Genomic DNA, 22,795 nt, shown 5'->3' on the forward strand with positions numbered 1-22,795 from the left:
CTGAAAGGGGTCCAGATAATTCGTTTCATCCAGAATCCTCTGGAGTTGTAACGCCACCACCTTCTCAACCACCTTCCCCAAAAAGGGGAGGTGGAAGACTGGACTAAAATTTTCCAGCAAGTTGGGTCCAGCAATGGCTTCTTGAGGAGGGGGTGCACCAGTGCCTCCTTAAAGGCCGCCAGGAACACCCCCTCACTCAAGGATGTATTTACCATCGCTTGGACCCAACCACATGTCACCTCCTGGGCTGCCTTCACCAGCCAGGATGGGCATGGATCTAACTGACAGGTGGTGGCATTCACAATCTGGAGAATCCTGTCCACTTCCTCAGGTCCAACAGGATCAAACTGCTCCCAGATAACAAAGCTAAAACGTCCCCTCGGCATCTCCTCAGACCCTGCTTCACACGTGGAGTCCAACTTGTAATGAATCTGAGTGATTTTATCCTGCAGATGCTCAGAAAACTCTTCTGCACAGCCCTGTAAGGGGGTCACTGGGCCCACTTTCCCCAAAAGGGTGCATGTGATCTTAAACAGGGCCATCAGATGGCAATCTGCGGATGCAATAAGAGCGGAGAAATACTGCCATTTCACCGCTCTTATCGCCACAAGGTAGGCCTTAATAGTGGCTCTAGCTTGTGTTCGGTCAGATTCAGTCTTTGTCTTCCTCCAGCGGCGCTCTAGGCATCTCTTAATTCTCTTCAGAACCCTCAGCTCCTCCGTGAACCACGGGGGGTGTCGGGTTGTATGAGGCAAGAGAGGCCGCACAGGCACGATCCTATCCAAGGCCCCAGCCACCTCCCTATTCCAGGCAGCAGCCAGGGCCTCTGCTGGATGTGCAGCAGATCCTCGGGTATAACACCCAGCTCCCTCTGAACTCCAGCCGGGTCCATCAGTCACTGGGGGCAGACCAATTGAATGGGTCCCACCTCCCTGTGAAGGGGGCAGCATAAGAGAATCTCAGGGCCACCAGGGCATGATCTGACCATGACAATGTGGATAGATGCAGCTCTCTCCTCAGATTCCATTGCCAGCGCTCTGACAAGAAAACCAAGTCCGGAGTGAGACCACCGTCCCGAGTCGGGTCCCGGATAATCTGGGACAGGCCCATGGCTGCCATGGTAGCCATGAACTCCCAAGCTGCCTCTAAAGCATGCCCCAGGGATGGCAAGTTGAAGTTCCCCAGAACCATAAGTCTGGGGAACTCCACTGCCAACCCTGAGATGGCCTCCAGCAGCTCAGGCAGGGAGGTTGCTACACAGCAAGGGGGCTGGTACAGTAGCAGCACTCCCAACTGTTCTTGGGAACCCAACTTGAAAAACAGGGTCTTACACCTGGCCACTTGTGGAGCAGGGCCCCTGAAGGCCACCAGAGACTCTCGGATGACAACAGCCACCCCTTCTCCCCTGCCCTGGTGTCTCGGCTGGTGCCACACATGAAACCCAGCTGGGCACATTTCTGGAAGGGCTACCCCCACTTCTGGGCCCAGCCAGGTTTCAGTGATATATGCCAGGTCTGCCCCCTCCTCTGCGATCAAATAGCATATGAGGGGGGCCTTGTTGTTAACTGACCTGGCATTAAGGAGCAGCAGCTGGAGCCCAGTGTCCTCAAGGGTCTGCTGTCCAGGGCCTGGGTCTGAAGTCAGAGGGCCGGAACATGCCACCGGTAACAGACACCGGGGGTGTCTTCCCTGAAGACGCCCTGCCCTCCAGTTCCCGTCATAACATCCCTGACCCATCACCACCTCAATGGTATAACCTGCCCTCAGCCTGCAGAATTTCCAGGCCCAGTTGCCTCCACTCCCAGACCTCCAGAAACCCTGGATGGAAATAGGGGTCCCCTCCTCCACTCACCCATCCTCAAACTCAATCAACAGCCGGGCAGTGGCTGGCCCCACAGCGCACCAGCTCACACTCTTGGCGCTACGGGAGCCTAGCCAATGCTCCTCACATTCTCCCTGTGCCCCCCTCAGCCTCTCTCACTGGTCGATGGGGAGGCACCCATTCATTCCTGCTCCCCCATCTCTCACACAGGGTGTGTGCTCTCTCACACAACCACACATAACCAAACACCTCTGGACTGCCCCCACACACTCACACTTGGAGGCAGTACCACATACACACTGGGGACAGACATAGATTCCTAAAATTATTTTAAAAATACATTTTTTTTATTTTTACCTAAGAAACCATGGTTTACTGTCAAAGTATATTTTTGTCTACTTCAGAACAACTCTTTTTTGTCTAAAACTAATTATATCAAATGTGTGTAATATATTCATCAGATACTACATTTTTTCATAATTTCTCCTTCTCTGTTCTTTTCTTCTTCTTTCCAGTTTTATTCTAATTAGTTTAGAAAGATCATCTGATGAATCCACATAGTAATTTGAATCATTTTGTATGAATTCCAACATCCTTTTTCATCAAAGAAGATCAGGCTTTTGTTCAACCCTCATTAATTGATTTTTTTAATTATAGTAAAAGAAAATGGAAATTTATTCTGTTAAGTTTCTGTTCTTTGTTATAAGTTTGAAAAATTAGGAAATCACTTAAATTATTTAATACTAATTTGCTCTTTTGTCCTGTCTGTTCTTCTAGTACAATTAAATTACGTAAAAGATTTAGATTTCCAAAATTGCATCTGTGCCATCAGAACCATCAGTGATTATCACCTCATGTAGAAGGTACCCCTTGGTACCTTGCAATTTCAAAAGCAGCTGGTACTTACTAACTCTAACAAAGAAATGTTTGGAAACATTGCATGAAAGCTTGAGAACTAATTGTGGGTCTACCTAGCACTGATATAGAGTTAATATATTGTTGGGAAGTATATTCAGGATTTCTGAAATAAGATAGCATTCTCTGGTGTGGCGCTGTGAGACACTGATACATGCTTGTCCATGTTATGGAATGGATTTTTGTTCGGTCCATTTGTTTGTGTGTGTACTGTATGTTTATCCCTTTGAGCCAGTGTTGATTTCTGGTGACTGCCTGGACTAGTCCCTGCAGTTTTCTTGGAAAGATTTCAGAAGTGGTTTCTCATTGAGTTCTTCCTAGGGCTGAGAGAGAATGACTGGCCCAAGGTCACCCAGCTGGCTTTATGCCTAAGATAGAATGAGAACTCATGGTCTCCTGGTGCTTTTCTAGCCTGGTGCTTTTAAACAAAACACTCAAGTGGCTCTCTTGATTTGTTACTGAGGCCTAATTTAATTTGAAGAATAAGATGTTGAAGAACCAGCTACATTCCTTTATATTTGAGTGTGGAACGTTGCAAACTATGCAAACTGTCCTATCTTAATGATTTCTGGAATGAATGAAATGCTTAACAGAGTAACAAAAGAAATGCCTTCCATGTTAATAATACTATAGCAATTGGCTAGAGGTTTCAGACTACTCTGGAACTGCAGCATGTTCACAGTACTGTGGATGTTTTAGAAACTGGTGGTACCAATAAAACAGAATATAAGTATCTCAGAGTTGAACTGTGGAGTCCTTTGATCATTTTTCATCAAAAAAGATCAGGCTTTTGTTCAACCTTTGAACAATTTCATTTTTTTTTTTCATTATAGTAAAAAGAAATGGAAATTTGTTCTCTTAAGTTTCTGTTCTTTGTTGTAAGTTTGAAACTATGAAATCTCTGATCCTTTTTCAGCAAAGAAGATCAGGCTTTTGTTCAACTGATGCACTGATGATGTTACTTAATCGGGTAATGAAACATCTGCAAGCAAACAACCAAGCTCATGTTGGTATTATTTGTTTTTCTGCTTGGAAAGTAAGTTGCAGAGGAATGTAAGGTATCCATGGTAACAAATTGTTTTCTTAAGTGTTTGGCAGGGTGGTAAGGTCAGGCCTCATTTGGTTAACAAGGTTTAAGTGTCCAATGACCTTATATGGGAAACTGAAACCATCCTCCACTTCATTGCTTGATTTGGATTTAAATAAGCCAGCTCTGCCAGAACCTGCTCCTCCTTGCTCTCTTGCTTCTCCTGTTTGCAGCCTCTCTTTTGCTGTTTGTGTGTGTGTGTGTGAGCCTGCCTGCCTGCCTGCAAATATGCCTTTTTGTATTTAAAGATTTTGCCAATCCAGGGTTCTGGATGAGGAAACTGTTTATGTTCTATGCTTTGTTTAAATACAATTATTTTTGTTGAAATGCCTGGTGTCTTCTTTCTGATCTCTCTGGCCAAATGTTTTCCAGCACTCTGCACAAACTTCAACAGCTCAGGGAGCACCAAAGACTCTACAAACTGGTAGGGCTTCAATGGCAATAGAAAGTAATGATTGCCCTGATGGATGTGAATCATGCAGTGGCTAAATGTCTTATTTATTTGATTTATTTGGATGCAAACTTTTGAATCCAGTCTACTTATTCTGTTGAGCAAATCAGATATCAAATCACACGTATCTGAAGAAACCCTGGTTTTGTTTACGCTACTGACTTCATTTTCCACCTAGTCTACTGTTATAAATTCAACCTGTTGTTTGTTTGTTTGTTTCTGTTTTAAATATGTAACTGTATTTTCTGTTTATAGACAATTATGAATGAAACTCCCTCAAGAATTAATTATTTAAACCCATCAGGTTACATTGTTGCAGCAACATGGAGATAATGGGGAAGTTAATAAAAGAGCTTGTTTAAAGGAGTTTGATATCTGTAATTATAAATCTGAGGATCTGAGGCAGAATCCTGGGTCAAATCTCTTAAATTATCATTCAAGCACCCTATCTAAAAACTACAGGAATATATTTCCTGAACTATTTTTTTCTATTAAGTCTGTATGAGTAATTGTGTACTGATCAAAATTTAAGTCATAGCACTATATGGGTTTTCTTTTGGGGGTGTGTGGGGGGGATTAAAAATGCCTAGAAAGAAACATGTAGCATTTCTATTATGTTTGCTTTATACACAAACATGTATAGAAGACAAAAATCACAAGGCCAGTGTAACGATTGCCTAAACCCAAATACTCAGTCTCACAAGCTCGGGCTTAAAGATAACTGATTTATTAAAGGAATAGTATGCAAATACAGAGAAAGCTGAGAATGAGCAAAAGCGCGCCAAATACAAACTTAAAAGCCTTGCTTGTAAGCAGGTCCCGCCCCGTCGCCCGTCAGGATGCTCCCCCTCCCAGGTGCTGGAAGCCGTCAGACGCGCCTGGGAAAGTAACCTTGAACAGGAGCGCAAACCCAAACATGCATTCCAAGCCCTCAAAACAATGGAGGGCGAAAGAATGGAAAAACCCCGGGTGAAGGAACACGGAACAGAGAATGACATGTGAAACGTTACAATGTTAACCAGACATTAGAATGAGAACATGACATATTGCCCCCCCAAAAGAAACTAGGGAGCCGGCTTGTCAGGATAGGCAGAGTGAAATTGGTCTACGAGACGAGGAGAATGCACGTCTGGAGCAGCAACCCATTCGGGATGAGGGAAATGTTTCCAGCGGACGAGGTATTGTAAAGCGGAGCGCTGGCGTCTGGAGTCGAGGATAGATGTCACCTCGAAGTGTTGCTGGTTGTCAATCATGAGGGGAGGTGGAGGAGTTGGTTGTGGATGCCAACGGTCCGACGACAGGCAGGGCTTGAGTAAGCTACAATGGAAAACAGGATGTAAACGTTTAAGGTTGTGAGGCAAATCAAGTTTAAACGTAACAGGGTTGAGCTGAGCAACAATTGAAAAAGGACCGACAAATTTAGGACCAAGTTTCTTAGAGGGTTGTGGGGACTTGATAAACTTAGTTGATAAGTAGACTTTATCCCCGACCGCAAAGGATGGTTCTGGGGAACGCCTTGCATCGGCATGGCGTTTATAGGTAGCCTGGGCATGGCGGAGAGCGAGTAGAATATTAGACCATGAGTCTTTGAGAGAGTCTGCCCAGTCAGTGAGGGTGGCTGGTAGCGGTTGAGGATGAGGAAGTTCAGGAATCGGAACAAAGTCACGTCCAAAAACTGTTTTAAAGGGAACTTGACCAGTGGTTTGATGAATGGCATTGTTGTAAGCGACCTCAGCAAATGGGAGTAGATCGACCCAGTTGTCCTGCTGGTAGTTAACAAAAGCTCGGAGGTATTGTTCCAATGTAGAATTAACCGCCTCTGTAGATCCGTCCGTTTCCGGATGCCAAGCGGTAGAAAGTGACTGTTTCGTACCCAAAAGTTTCAAAAATGCCCGCCAAAAGTGTGACGTAAATTGTGTGCCTCTGTCACTCACCAAACGGGCGGGGATACCGTGGAGGCGGTACACGTGGATGAGGAAGAGGCGTGCCAGTTGTTGTGCGGTGGGGATAGAAGCGCATGGGATAAAGTGAGCTTGTTTGGAGAAAAAGTCTTTGACGACCCAAATGACAGTTTTGCGTTGACTAGGGGGTAGATCAACGATAAAGTCCATAGAGATATCCTGCCAAGGGACAGATGGAGTGGCAACGGGTTGAAGGAGACCTTGGGGCTTGCCTGGTTTGCGCTTTATTGCCGCACATACAGGGCACGCAGTGACATACTCTTTCAAGTCTTTGAGTAAAGTTGGCCACCAGAATTGGCGGCGAACGAGGTGCAAAGTTTTTAAGTAGCCAAAATGTCCAGCTAGCTTGTCGTCGTGGCAGCGCTGGAGTATGGTTTTTCGCATTGCTTCGGGTACATAGAGACGATCGTTGCGCCAGGCAAGATCATCGGTGAAAGTTAAAATGTGTCTATTGGTTTGTAACCAAGTATCTGTTTTAAGGTGGGAGAGCAACTGTTGTTGCAAATCGGAGGGAATTGACAAGGGCGGCGGGCGGGTGGAAGGCAGAGCGGCTGGAGGCGGAGTTGATTGCGCTCGGGTCTGGCTGCGAGTCACTGCTGCCAAACTTAATTGCTTGTCGGTCCAGACGGTGCCTTGGACCGTTGGCCCTGGGCCAGCATCTTGGGGTCTGCGCGAGAGTGCATCAGCTAAAAAATTTTTTTTTCCTGGTATAAATTTAAGAGTGAAGTCAAAGCGGCTGAAAAACTCCGCCCAGCGCAGCTGTTTGGGACTGAGTTTCCGACTGGTGCTTAAAGCTTCGAGGTTTTTATGGTCAGTCCAGACTTCAAAAGGGTTTGAAGTGCCTTCCAATAGGTGTCGCCATGTCTCTAAAGCTATTTTTACAGCAAAAGCCTCTTTTTCCCAAACATGCCATCTTCTCTCTGTTTCTGTGAATTTGCGAGAGAGGTAGGCACAGGGTTTTAAAGCGCCAGATTGGTCAGATTGTAATAGAATAGCTCCTATGGAAAAATCAGAAGCATCGACTTGTACAACGAAGGGTTTAGAGGGGTTTGGATGCTGTAAAATTGGTTCTGTGGTAAAGATTTGTTTGAGCGCTTCGAACGCTTGCTGACAGGCTGGAGTCCATTTAAGGAGCGCGCCTGGGTTCTTTGAACGTCGCGTATCCCCCTGTCCTTTAGTTTTTAACAGTTCAGTAAGGGGGAGGGCGATTTCCGCAAAATTTTGGGCGAATGCCCGATAGAAATTAGAGAATCCAAGGAAACTCTGTAATTGTCTCCTGGTACGGGGAGGTTCCCATGCCACGATGGCTTCTACTTTTGCAGGGTCCATTTCAATGCCCTGAGCTGAAATCCGGTACCCTAGGTAATCAATTTGCGACTGATGAAAGGCACATTTTGACAGTTTTGCGTACAACTCTGCTTTTTTCAATTTAGCCAGTACCTGACGCACCAAGTGGATATGTTCTGACATGGTTTCAGTATAAATCAATACATCATCCAAGTATACCAGTACCCCCTTAAATAGGTGGTCATGCAAGACCTCATTGATCAGTTGCATAAAAACTCCAGGTGCCCCAGATAAACCGAATGGTAGGACTCTATATTGGAAAGCCCCAAGAGGACAGTTGAACGCTGTTTTCCACTCATCCCCTTCCCTTATGCGAATGCGAAAGTAGGCTTCTCTCAAATCCAGTTTTGAAAAAATTTTGCCTCTGGCCAGATGTGATAACATATCTTTGATCAGGGGCAAAGGATATTTATTTAATATTGAGACCGCATTGAGCCCGCGAAAATCGGTACAAAGCCTTAATGACCCATCCTTTTTTGGCCTGAATAGGACAGGAGCTCCTACCGGGGAATTTGCCGGCTCAATGAAACCCCTAGCCAGATTTTTGTCAATGAACTCCCTTAGCGTGGTAAGCTCTTTGGGAGACATGGGGTATATTTTTGGGTGAGGCAATTTTACATTTGGTAAAAACTCAATGGCACAGTCCGTTTTTCGGTGGGGTGGCAAGCGATCCGCTTCCTTTTCCCCAAATACTTCAGCAAAATCTTGGTACTGATTGGGTAGTCCCTCAAGAGGTTGAAGCGTTTGCACAGTGGTATACGCTACCCCTCCACCCTCCATGTCCTCCAGTAGGTCCTTTTCGGGTACTTTGTAAAATCCATCTGCAAACGTCACAGTTCTATGCAGCCAGTTGATAAAAGGGTTTTGTTGCACAAACCAAGGCATCCCCAAAATTACTAGAGGACCCCCCACTGGAGCTACCACAAATGGCAGCTTTTCCTGATGGGAGCCCATCTGCAAGGCGACCAGTCCCGTGGAAAGATTGACTGCTTTCCCTCCCGCCATAGTTCCATCCAATTGGGTGAAAATCATGGGTCTTGGCAACGGGAACGTGGGCAGTTCCAGAGCCGCGACGACATCAGGGTGCATCAGGGAACGGGAACAACCCGAGTCTAGCATGGCCCACACTTCCACCGTTTTGGTTTTTGAGCTCAGTTTAACTTTAACAGTCAGTGTGGGGAAGTTTCCACTCACCGAATCATGGTTACGCCCGGTTTCTTCCACCTGCCCTAGGGCGCCCTTCAGGGCAGGTGGTAGGCTTTTCCCGCCGGCTGCTCGAATTGCAACTCTTCCTCCTCTTCTCCGAAGGGAAGGTCTGGGGGGTCCAGTTCCGCGAGGGCTGCCTTCAGTTTTCGCGGTGGAGCAGGAGCAGGTGTCTTTACCGTGGGTTTCGTCTGTCGTTCCTCTGGACGGCGTCTTGGGCACGACGTGGCTCGATGTCCTTCTTTCCCACATCTGAGGCACTGACCCTTGGAGAACCGTTGCTCCCTCTCTTCTTCCCAGGTTTTTGGTTTGGGGCGGCTGGCAAGTCCAGATGTGCGCGCTCCTCTAGCGAGACGTGTTTGTCTAAGCTCTTTGGTATGGGCATAGGTTCGTAGGGCATTTTCTGCGCTGCCCGCCAACTGAATCCACCCATATAGCGTTTTAGGATCATCTCTGCCCAGAGCCCATCGAAGGATTTCGGGTTCAAGCCCCTGCTTGAACAATTCGATGATTGTTGGCTCAGACCAGTCTTCCACTTTTCCTGCCAAAGCTTTAAACTCTAACGCATATTTGGCAACTGGGAGGGATCCTTGGTAGAGTTTCCGCAGGTCATTTTTTGCCGTTTCTTGAGCTAGGGGGTCTTCGAAATGCTCTTTAAGTGCCCACAAAAATTCATCGAAGTCCTCTAACTCAGTTGCCTCGGCTTGGCATAGTTGCACATACCAATCCGCTGCCTTTCCTCTCAGCTTGTTGGCAATGAAATTGACCTTGCCATGTTCAGACCGAAAATTTCGACCCCAATCTTCTATATAGTGCTTGGCATTAGTAATAAAGAAGGAGAGCATTGTGGGATCCCCATCGAACTTCACTCCAAAGGGTGGGAAGGTTCTTGCCGGCTCAGCTGGCTGTGGCGGTGCCGCGAATGTCAGCGTGCGCCGAGCCCCCATGGGTGGTCGATCCCTAGGAGGTCTTGCCTCTCGCTCCCCCCCTTGACGGGCTGATCGAGACTTGCTTCTCCCCCGGGTCGACATGGTACTATGCCTGGGGTACTGTGACGGCTCTTCCTCCCAATCCTCCAGGATGGGCTCTGCCTCTCTGGGTAGATCCTCTTTGGGTAGATCCTTAAGGATCGTCACTATTAACTCCATTTTATCCTCTAATGCCCTCATTCGGGCCGGAGTGACTGGCTCCTCCGAGGGTTGGTTGGTTACCACCACCCTCGGTGACAAGGGGACTTCGTGCTCCCAGGTCAATTGTGGAGACCCCCTCCCCTGTGTTCTTTCCATAACGGTTCTATGATCACTCCTGAGACTCTCCTGCATGGATATCAGCAGCTCGTCCAATTGGATATCTCGCAACTCCCGACGTGCTGCTCTTTGCGCTCTCGAAGTTAGCACTGGCCGGCTTTTGGCCGCCTCCCGCTCTTCTTCGCTTCCCTCACTTGCGCGAAGTTGAGGTTCTGTCATCGCTAGCGTTCCCTCTTATCCAATGATTGGATGGGGCTAGCGGAAAATGGATGAAATGATTCTCAGCTTTATGTAACGATTGCCTAAACCCAAATACTCAGTCTCACAAGCTCGGGCTTAAAGATAACTGATTTATTAAAGGAATAGTATGCAAATACAGAGAAAGCTGAGAATGAGCAAAAGCGCGCCAAATACAAACTTAAAAGCCTTGCTTGTAAGCAGGTCCCGCCCCGTCGCCCGTCAGGACGCTCCCCCTCCCAGGTGCTGGAAGCCGTCAGACGCGCCTGGGAAAGTAACCTTGAACAGGAGCGCAAACCCAAACATGCATTCCAAGCCCTCAAAACAATGGAGGGCGAAAGAATGGAAAAACCCCGGGTGAAGGAACACGGAACAGAGAATGACATGTGAAACGTTACAATGTTAACCAGACATTAGAATGAGAACATGACAGCCAGTGCTTTGCAATCCCACTACAAATATTGACAGAAAGCTGAAATAGTCTCCAGGGTTTCTTTGCTAACCCCTTCTCTATATCTCATTAGAGTTTTTAAACTGCTATTTGTTTATTTGTTTTCATATGAATATACACAGCCATCTTTTCAACTAGAGTTTGTTTTCTATAAGTTCTAATGAGTATCTAACAATGATTCCAAATTGTTTCCTAAGTTTAAATAATATGACTTCAAGATGTGCAAGCCTTAGGATGGGTGACTTGAGTTAACCAAGCTTTGATCAAATTGCCCTACAGGTTTGATACAAACAGATTTGCAAGTGGAAACAGTGTTCCATTTCAAAGCAAAAAAATCACAGCTAGTGGTGGCAAAGTCTTCTGAAGTACACCAGAAATTCAGTAGCTTTTCTTTTACTTTGGGAATTCTTAAAATCCGTATACAAGTTGCAAATTCAATTCCATATGTGAAGAATGCTGAGGTGGTGGTTTGAGTGGTATGATCAGCTTTTTCACATTGACACGAGAAGTTGGCCAATACATTGTATTAAGTCATTATATTTTTGGGGAGTCATTGGAATTTGGGCAGCATTCAAGTTTAATAAATTATTATTATTACTATTACTACTATTATCTATAAGAGCTTTTGGGGGATGGCAAAGTTATGATACCTTGTCATGATACCTTAGAAGATATTCCTTATTCCTTATTTACAAGAACTTCTTATACTAGAAGATGAAGTCAGATCAGTACTCCATTACCAAGTTGGAAGGCTAATAGAATACTTACAGAAATGTGGCAAGCAACAGAAGAAGAATCAGTAAAGGTTCTAATGAAATTAGACCCCAAATTTAAAGAGCAACACTGTGACCAACATATTGGAAGAGGTCAGTCTACCAGCCAATTCCGAAGAAAGAGAGTTAACAGAGCTTGCAAACTATTATATAACTTAATTTCACATGTTATATGAAATATCTCAATTTCACATGTTAGCAAAATAATGTTTACAATAATCCAAAACATATTAGATCCCTACAGGGAAATGAAATGCCACACGTTCAAGCTGGTTTTAGGCCAAGGAACAAGAGACATCAAGCAGTAACATGACAATATAACTCAGTAGAAGAACAACAGGAAGAAAGTTCAAACACTAAAGCATCAAGGAAATATGTGTTTTGATTGATTGAATGATTGATTGATTGATTGCATGTCATCAAGTTAGTATCAATTCTTAATTACCACAAAGATAGATTTTCTTCAGGATGATTTGTCCCCAACCTGTCCCTCAGATCTTCCAATGGGGCATCTATCATCACTGTAATTTAGTCCATCCATCCTGCTGCTTTTCATCCTCTTCTTCTCTCCTATTCCCCATTTCCAAGCACGATTAACTTCTCAAGAGAGCTAGGTCTTCACATAATGTGTCCAAAGTAATCTGACCCTGGTCATTTGTACTTTGGAATAAGAACTCAGGAGTCTTCTCCAACACCAAAGTTCAAAAGCATCAATATTCTTTATTTCCTATTTCTTCAATTTTTTTAGACCATCCTTTTAAAAGAATGCATAGTTGTTTGTGTGTGTTTTACAGTATGTGTGCATCACAAATCCCTTCAATTTGGGGTTGCATTAGGAGATAAATAAAACTATTGACAGCTGAACTAAAACTTTAAGTAGATGATATTCTGTGTATTTTACAGGAATTGAAGGAGCTTACCAATCAAAGAGCTTAATTGTACATATTTTGGCTTTTATGATGTCAAATGGTAAAAAGGCATTCTTACACTACAGCTGCCAATTATTATAAAATTAAGAAAGAAATCTGCTACGATTAACAACATTCCCAAGCTGGGATCAACGTATCATCTAGTTGCATTAGGTTTTGCCTAAAGAGAATTTCAAAGAATAAGTATTTGAAAACATTTGCAAATTAAGATTAGTACATTTATCATGCATCTCTGTTTTCCTCCAGTCAGCATCTTGTTACGATTGTTGAATTGAGCATTCATAGGGAAATTAATTAACAGTTCTACATAGTTTATTCATAAATATATCTTACTGACTTGAAGGATTTTTCCCTTTCCGCTCTATTCTTTTCAATATTTTCTTCATCTTGTATACTGCTAAACTAAGCTTAATATTTATAACTCTTAAATCAGCAATGGGACATAGATATGCCAAAATTATGCAAATAGAGATTAATGAATCCCTAAAAGTGCTCCCATAACAGCCAATTAGCTTACTTTTACTTGTTTTTATTCAATCTTAAAGTTTTAAAAGGGCACATTGCTAAAACAAAACCTTTCTGCTTTTCCAAGACCAATATAGAAATAGTTGTTTTGAAATATTACCCTGTACTATAAAAAAAAACCAAATAAATAAAATGCAATAAAAATACAATGAAATCTTATTTTAAAGTTGTATATGAAAGAAAATATATGGACTCAGAGGTACCAAGTATTTCATATAATACCCAATGTTTGTTTGTTTTTTTCCCCTTTCAGATAAAAAAGCAACATGTTATACAAGAGGTTATAATAGAAGCCTCAATATAGACCAAGTATGTTTAATTTAGTGAAATATATTAAATCATTTGGCACTTACCTCCCTCTTCTTTATCAATACCTTTCCAGATGACTTGTAGATCAACTTTTAAACATTTCAATTTTGAGAAGGAATATACCACACTGACAGAACTTAGGCTGCACCAGAAAGTCAGGTCTATACTGTCTAGAAGTACTGTAGCTGTCCAGTACGGACCCCCTTTTCCCAATGGCGCCTTCCATAAAGAGTCAGTGATGTCAATTCTGAAAACAGTCCATGATCTGGAAGTTAGCTACATGTTGGTGTAGACTGTACTGAACCAGTTGATCTAATCATCTCATGATGTACAAGATATTTCCCTGTACTGTAGTCTGGTGCAACTGAACAGAATCCATGAGGTAAGTGTTAGTTTTCCCATCACTATGAACAACAGTAGCAATAACAATAACAATAACAATATAATATCATCAGCATCATAGGAGGGCAGTAGATTTCTGGCTTGGATATTGTTCTATCATATCTAAAGCAGGGAGTAATTCAGTTAATGAACTACATCTTTTCTCCATCTGTCTTTCTTATTTTAATAATCCATCTTCTTTTTCACCAAGAATTGATGACAGGCCAGATACTGAACCTAAAGAAAAGTCAGCAAAAGAAGAGCGCACAATCAGAGGTATGAAATAGATACTAGATGCTAGAGAGATAATCTAATATTCCAAGTAAAGTTATTTTGGTCAGTTTTAAAATCTTCAGCCATGAAGGAAAGTTCCAATTGGCTTAATGTAAAAGGCTAAAATAGTTGCAAGAATCCGGTGAGGGTTTTAATGATGTAGAAATGGAACAATTTTTTATTGGAAAAGAATTACTGAAAGAGAGGAAAAAGAGCTGTTTTTGCTCTTTTTTACAGGAAGCCTGTGCAAATAGTACTAGAATGCATATATGAGAAAGTCATACTAATTTAAACTTTTTTTTTTAAAGAATTATATTACAGAGAATTTATTCAATAGCTGGGTTGTGCCTGCTGACTAATTCAGGAATAAATCATCTTGCTTTGGGAAGCCTCTTGCTTCCTTTACTTTAATGAACTGCCAAATGAGGGAGAGATGTGAAGAATGCTGGGAGCTACAAATATATTCCCCATCCTCTAGCAGGGAACACATTTTTCATCTTGCAAATAGAGGAAGTCCTGACATTCTGTGACATTGTGGGAGGGCCATTAGAACTTAAATAACATGGTGACTCCACTGCAGGATAGAAGCACGTCTGTAAGGAAGGGCTAGAGACAAAACATTGGCTGTTGCTCTTCTTGCTGTGCTCAAATTCCATCCAATCCCTTGATTGCAGACTGCAACATCCCCAGTCTTTTTTTCCCTTCCTGCAGTAGCAACTAATTTCGTAGCACTATTAATGGCTTCCTAAATGAAAGAAAAGCAGTGATAACTGTCTGTATAACATTCCTAAAGCAACACAGGGAGTTAGAGCTTTCCTGGATTGAAAGTAGAAGGTTACCTACTAAACTTAGTGTGCTGCATCTCCCATGATTTTTGTTTTGTTTTGTTTTGTTTTTATCATTGTTGTTAGCCTCCCAGAATTGTGTGCCACCAGATGGGCAGCCATATACATCTTTTTAAATCAATCAATCAATCAATCAATCCTAAAACCATGGATGGGGGAAAATTTTGACCATGAGGAGTCAGCAGTCAGAAGAATGCATTCCTTCACACCCCTACATACAGAGACACAGAGAGAGACATATGCACCCGGTCACACCACCGTTAGGCATATTTACGCACATGTCATCATACCTACCCACTCACCCACATACATGTGTATGCACACATAAAGATTTACAAATGCATACCCATGCTCATTTACACTGCACCTTATTTCCCTTCCTCTCACAATCTCCTCCTACCCAATGTTTGGATTATAGTCACTGCAAAGAAGATGGAAGCAAAAAGATTTCTACTCCTTCGGTTACTAAGCATTAGTAACCTTAGGAGTGTGAAAAGTGTTTGTGGTGGTAACTCTGGAACCAACATCAGTTGTACAGTAACAGCTCTGTCTTTCCATTTCAATCTGCCATAAATGATTCTTCTTCTCACTTTCTTCAACCTCTGTCCTAAATCCATACATCTGTCCCAAGAGATTCAATCACATCTCTAACAATCAGAATTGTTAGAAACCATCTAACAACCAGAATTGACCCAAATCAGACCATAACTAGCTAGCTAAACTAACACTAATCTGCAATAAAAGCCATATTGAAAGGGGAAAAAAAAGACTAATTCAAGCAGTATTTCTGCATCCAAAATTATATCTTTTCTCTTGCCACTGCTTCCTCAGTCAAATATATTCATGGCTCAGAGCATCACTTCCTTGTGTCACCAGGGCACAATACTGAGACTGAAGATAAAACATAGACATTTGTGATGCATAGTTTGATTATGCATTACGCTTCCTTCACTTCCTGTATCTCTACTTCGAATCAAAGTGAATTTAAGAAGGTATTTATTTTTCTATTTGCCTCAACAGTCTTGGAATGTAGCTAGAGACTCTTTGTTTAAATCCATCAGGCTACTTGATAGATAAATAAAAAGTGTTGCTTATGCTTATTTTGTTTTCTCTTTCACTGCTACTGCCCAAAGGAGGGAAATCCTAATGATTTATCCTGCCCCACACCCTGAGGTCATTTTCTTTCCAGAGATCTAAGAAACCCACAGGGGAGCTTTAATTTTATTACTGAGCTTCGCCTTTGAAGAACAGTTATTCTTTTATAAGACAAATAAAGTAGGAGAGGAGATAGGTATGATGATATGCTCTATGCCTACCTAGAACTGTGGCAGTTTTCAGTGTTTTAGCAAAATTGAATGAAATCTATAATGAACCAAAGAAATGCATCTAATTACAGTGCATAACTCCGATACCTGAGCAATATTGGCAACATAAAAACAAACAAGCAAACAAATCCTGATAGACTTTCATCCAGTTATGCCTCCAGACTTGGGCAATATTCCAAGGAAGTTGTTTAAGGACAATTGATCTGAAACTAGTTGTTGCTATTTTTGTTTTATTGTTATTACCATGCTATGTTGTAGAAATGCTGTTGGTTGGAATCAATAAAAAATGTTTCTTTTTTGAACAGTCAGTACTTTTACACTTTCTTATTGGAAATAGAAACAATAACGATGAGAGCTATGAAACAAAAATGAAGCTTGAATTGAAAACCACTTAGAATGTAATTGGGATTATAGAAAAACTGCTACTATTTTGTAATGTTTCTTGGCCTCACTTCTTCATGTTTAATATTACACAGTAGTAGAATGTGCAGATCCTGAAAAAATCCTTTTTATTCTACTGCCTGCTTTGACAGAAAGATTAAAAAAAATAAATAATGGGCACTTGCTTCTAAAACATTTTAAAAAATCAGAAGAAAACTTTGAGAGGCTATATAGGTATGAGTAGTGATTCCACTTTTCTTTTTTAATATACAAATTAATGCATGGTCACATGGCCAGTCTAGAAAGTACCAGAGCAAACTGAATCCAGTGGCAGGCAGATTTCATTTGTAGCTGGAATTCATCATTTAATCCCATGCTATTCTATAGAGGAATTTATAAAATAATCATTCTACCTTCACACAGTAAATGACATTGTCAAACGATGTATTTCCCAATCTCTGTCAGGCAGTGATGCATACACGTGTATAGTATAGTGATGTTAAATTAAAATTTCTGTCCAATAGCTCCAAATTCACAAGTTCACTGATGGCCTCTGAAAGCCGGCAATGTACTCCCCATTGCACAGTTACAAAACTGAAACTTAAAATTTTATGAAAGGGTAAAAAAAAATGCATTACTGGACAATAACTGTATCAGGTAATGTTAGTAAATTTAAATACAAATAAAATACAATCAAAGTTAGTTTTCGTCTTAGCCTCACAATCTGTTTTGGGGCATACCCCCTGGCGTAGATTAAGTACAGCCTTGGCACTCAGTAAGTTTCACATCCTTGTCTTCTACTGCAACATTGACTTATATTCAAAGAGTTATATTCCAAAGAGTTGGGAGTTGGGTGGTATACAAGTTGTAGTTGTTGTTGTTGTTGTTATTATTTTATTATTATATAGAACATATATTCCTTTCCTGGCATGACTAATTAATTCAGCCAGTCATATGGCTTACATGCCAATGGATCTTTTGTAGTACTTTATTTTTAATAAATTGGCATAGGGTTGCATCACCGGTACTTGATTACTTCTTTCCAGGTCACAAGAAAAACAAATCCCAAGACTAGTTTTCTTTAACAAGTCTCTGATAACAATGAATTTGCATGTGATTCAGTGAATTAGTCTCAAGGGCCATATATTACTTTATTGATTAATTAACTTCAGTACATAACTACTACTTAATTACTTCAAGCAACGTTTTATTGAATGCAACTTCTAATTTATGTGACATTGTAATAGGGGAAAGTTTGCACTTAACATGTATCAGTTCTGCTGGATAACTTTGTTGGTGTGTTTGTCAAGTTCTGTACAATTCTGTGAAAGAATATAGACCTGACCTTGGGAAGGAGGAAGGGAGCAATGGACTTTAAAGGGAAGCCATAAGATTACTCAGCTGCTATTTTTATATTACACCATCTTAATCCAAAACAAACAAACAAACAGCAAAAGAAAATTAAAATAACTATATCAAACATATAAGAGTACAGTATATGATGAGACCATAGAAGTGGATAAAGCTTAACCCTGTGCATAATAGTACATAGATTATTCTATATCATCCTCAGTTTTTGTAACTGAAAACAGAAAAGCTCAACTAGAAAACATAGGAATATTAGTACTAGCTTCTTTGCTTCAAATAATTTGAGGGCAATAGAAATACTGTATATTGTGGGCTTATTTTTCTGTTAGGTTCCCTATGCATTATAAACTTCTGGCATGTAGAAAGATAGTTAATACATAAATAAATAAATATAATAATGGTCATTGTATAACAAAAAAGAATAGCAGATGCATTCCTGTGTGCTTTTTAAGCAGAATAGGAGGCACAAGCCTTATTTCCAGAGATATGAAAAACTATCACCAAGTTGCTGCTGGACTAGATGTCCATGTATTCACCAGTCATGACCTTAAGTATCCTGGCAAAAGTAATAATTTTAATATTTTAATATTTTTAATTTCTCCTCCTTGAAGAATTGTGTAATGGCTCTCAGAGCTCTTCTAAGTCCTATAGAGATCTTAGATAATACAAATGTGTCATCTTCATGTGCAGTACTAGGATGAAAACAAATTTCTCCCTCAATTTCAGAGGATGAAAGTCCAGATTATTTAGATAGTTTGTTGTTGTTGTTGTTGTTGTTGTTCAGTCGTTAAGTTGTGTCCGACCCTTCGTGACCCCATGGACCTTCCTGTCTCCTGGAGTTTACTCAGATTCATGTTCATCACATTGGTGATGCTATCTAACCATCTCATCCTCTGCTGTCCCCTTCTCCTTTTGCCTTCAGTCTTTCCTAGCATCAGGGTCTTTTCCAGTGAGTCCTCTCTTCGCATTAGGTAGCCAAAATATTTGAGCTTCAGCTTTAGTATCTGTCCTTCCAGTGAACAGTCAGGATTGATTTCCTTTAGGATTGACTGATTTGACCTCCTTGCAGTCCAAGGGACTCTCAAGAGTCTTCTCCAGCACCACAGTTCAAAGGTATCAATCTTGGGTGCTCAGCCAAGGTTTTGACCAGCATAGAAGGCTTCTATCTTTTCCCACAACTTACTTTGACAAATAGAATCTAATGCTGATTTTTTAAGTCAATATAGGTTGCATACAGAGAAATCTTGGAACCAGTACAGTGTTTTTTTTTATCAAGTGTTTGAATATTAGATATTGGTCAATAATAGAACTACTCTCTGAAAGATAACTTCTTCCTTCCATTCATTCTTTTATTCAAACCAATCCCTTACTGTCCAATATGTATAGCTTTGCCTTAAAGTTTGCTGATTACATTAAGCAAACTGATGGGTCCATAATTTGTTGGGCCATCACTCCTCCCTTTTTAATTTTAAACTATAATTAAAAGTTCCTATCTTTAGAAATACAACCATGTATTTTTATAAGCAGTGAAGCCAAGTTGACCCAGCTGAATTACTCTTAATTAACTCAGGAAGAATGAAATCATCTTCCTTAGACATAGCTGGACAGCCTTTAACCTCTCCAATTGTTATAGGCAGCCAACTAGTAGGTCCTCTTTGGGATATCAGTCTGTTTTCAACCCACAGTGTCATTTTTTATACAATTCTCTAAAATGCCTTTCCCAACCTCAAGTGAAATACTCATACCCATACAAAACAGAAGATTTTTTACAGTGATCTGATTTAATATGCCAAGTCAATCAAACCAACCAACCAGGATTATTGTTTCTTATTAGTTTGACCAGACAAGCTCCAGCATCTTTCACAGGGCACATTTCTATTTTTATAGCATGACAACCATTATATGCATAATCACACCTTCTTTCTCCTCCCCAGTTGTGTCATCCCTATTTAAATCCTACATTAGTTTAACCACTCAGTGCCTCTGATGAAGTGAGCTATAGATCATAAAAGTTTATGCCTTTTAATAAAATTGGTTAGTCTGAAAACATGCTACCAAATTCTTTCTGATTTCTGGTTACTGTAGATTAACATGGCCATTCTCCTACAAGGTCTACAGAGACAATGAAGTAATTGGCAACACCACTTTTAGTCCTAGCTTAGTAAATTGGTTCTGGGTGATCACTTTCAATGAAGCCATTTAGAATTTATATATTAAAGGAACTAGCCATCTAAGCCAAGCAAAATCCTGCATAGTTTGCATTCTTGTCCTCTGATTACTGGATCAAGGAAATAACATCTGCTCCAGTGTTGAACACGCAGACTTGATATCTAGCATATGAACTCCTACCCTGGCATGAAAATTGCCTGTAACAATTATATATGCATTAATCTGTTGTTAATTACTACCAGTATACTTTGTCTAAAATGGATTGTCATGGCCAAGGTATGGTGTTAATTAAGAATATCTTACTGAGATCACATTTAATGAACATCCCCAGCCCTCCATAGTTCTTCCCCTTCCCAAGCTAGCTACTGCTTACAATGAATATGTGCTAATGCTATTAATGTAGCTCATTAGATGGCCAAGTTTCCTGAACTGTTATTATGTTACTTTAGAAATGAAGCATGCCCTCTACATTTTTTTAAGAATAGCATTCCAGTTGCATTACAAATTTTGAGTTGCATCTTAAAATGGGTGTGATAAAATGGGAGGCTAGAAGATACTAAAGAATAGTTTAAGATTTCCCTTAGAGTATTCTCTTGGAATCTGGCTGGAATATATACCTTTACTTACTCTCTTTGAGATAAGAACAGGCTAGTCCTGCTTCCCTAAACATGGGATATTGGATATACAACTTCAAGCTGATTTTAAAGGGTACCAAATATCCTTTTTGCTGACAATCATACAGTAGCATCTATAGCATACCTTATGTCTCAAAACACAGAAGTGTTACTTTAGCATTTTGTAATGCTCTTCCTGTAGCTATTCTGGGCAGAACCCAGGCTTGGAATGTTTATTCCACCGTGAGTTTAACTTGGAATGAAGGCAGGTAAAGAGAAATATCATACAGTTATGCATAATTTGAAAAATATGTATAAATAAAAGTTTTTCTTCCTCCCTCCAATGTTCAAAGCTGAGCTCACCCATTAAAATTATGCACTGATTTGCTGTTGGCTACTTTTAAAAGAAAATAAATTCAAGGACAATCTATCTGTGGATAGCTACTAGACTTGTAGTTGACAGGCAGTATAACTTAAACCCCAGCTGCTAGGGAGGGTCAGTATAAAAGGGCTATTATTCCAGTCTGAACTCCTCAATGCATCTTTTTGGCCACTATGGAATACAGCATTCTGGAGTGAATGGGCCATTGTCCTGATTCAGCAAGATTGATCTATTATGTAATGAGTTCAGTTGGATTTATTTCCAAGAAAAATTGTAAAGGGTGAATAATAGTTGATACTGTGGTCAAATCATTGTGTAAAGGAAACCCAAGCAAACATATTTTGGGAAGCAGGTCACATTGTAACAGCTCTGTTAATTGGGAAGAAATCATATTTTCTACTCAACAGTTGATAAAATCTTAAACTGTGAGAAGAATGTATCTAAAATCCATTCAGACCTTTTTGAAATATGATATAATTGCAATTTAAGGATAGCAACAATCTGGAGCAAGTTCAGAGGAGAGCTAACAAGATAGGGAAGGGTCTGGAAACCAAACTTGTAAAAAATATTTAAGGGTTAGTTTAGCCTACTGAAAAGGTGACTGAGGGGAGATACAATAGTGGCTTTCAAATATCTGAAGGACTGCCACTTAGAAGAGGAAGTAGACTTATTTTCTATTGTGTCTATTGTCAATGAGTTAAAACTACAAAGAAGCAGGTGGAGGCTAGACATCAGGAGAACCCCTTCACTGTATGAACTGTCAGTCAGTGGAAAAGATGCCATATGGAATGATAAGTTCTGCTTTGCTGGATGTCTTCAAAGAGAGACTAAATGCTCATCTGTCAGATCCCCTGATCTTGTACTGAGCAACAGGTTGGGTTAAGTGGCATCTATATTTCCTTCCACCTTCCTGATTCTATGAATGGCCCTGTTCTAGAAGATATGGCCAAAATGAATGAATGAATAAATGAGTCCAATATATCCACCTTCCATTTCTAGTAGAATCTGAGTAAGTTCTAGTCTTGCTAACCAATATTGACAGCTTTCATTAAATGCCAAATTATAAATCACAACCACATTTCAACTGGAACAGCCTATATCTATCACCATTATTGTGGTGCTGATGTTCATTTCACAAGATCCTGCATCCAACCAAGGTGATGCATTCTTTACAGGTAAAGCTTTCACAGGTCTCTCCTCCATTAAAAACTATTGATACCATTGTAACAACCCATTAACCAGGACATGTTTATCCACTGAATTAAGATAGTTTATGTCTAAAGCCCATCTTTATAACAAGACTAATGTGTTCAATAGTTATTCAAATACAATAAAGCAAAACAGAGCTCGAAGAAATTAATCACTGTTACTTTCATCAGGAAAGTATTAGTTATAATGGTTTTTCAATAGGAAGTTGTAAACATATGTCTGCATTTCAAGTGCAACTTCTGCTACAAATAAAGGCAGTACAATTAGATTAGGAACAGGTGAATGGTACTACCAGAATTATCCAGTAGTGTTCAGAGCAGTTTATCGCTATTATTCTTCTCCTGTCCATCCTGATGCATTAAAGTTGAATATTAATGTTGGGATATTTTCATATCTTTCCCCATCATTTTCAAAAATTCCAGCTGGATAATATCAGTTCAGGCATTTAGATCACTTTTAGCCTGAAGAGTTTACAGGAATAACACTACAACATAAGACAGACTTAACTGTCTCACTATTCATAAGTGTCATGCTCCCATAGAGTTTTTGCTACCAAAGCAAAAACTTTTCTGATTCCATAAACCATGAGGT

The sequence above is a fragment of the Candoia aspera genome, chromosome 5, assembly GCF_035149785.1.
Source record: "Candoia aspera isolate rCanAsp1 chromosome 5, rCanAsp1.hap2, whole genome shotgun sequence".
Lineage (NCBI taxonomy): Eukaryota > Metazoa > Chordata > Lepidosauria > Squamata > Boidae > Candoia > Candoia aspera.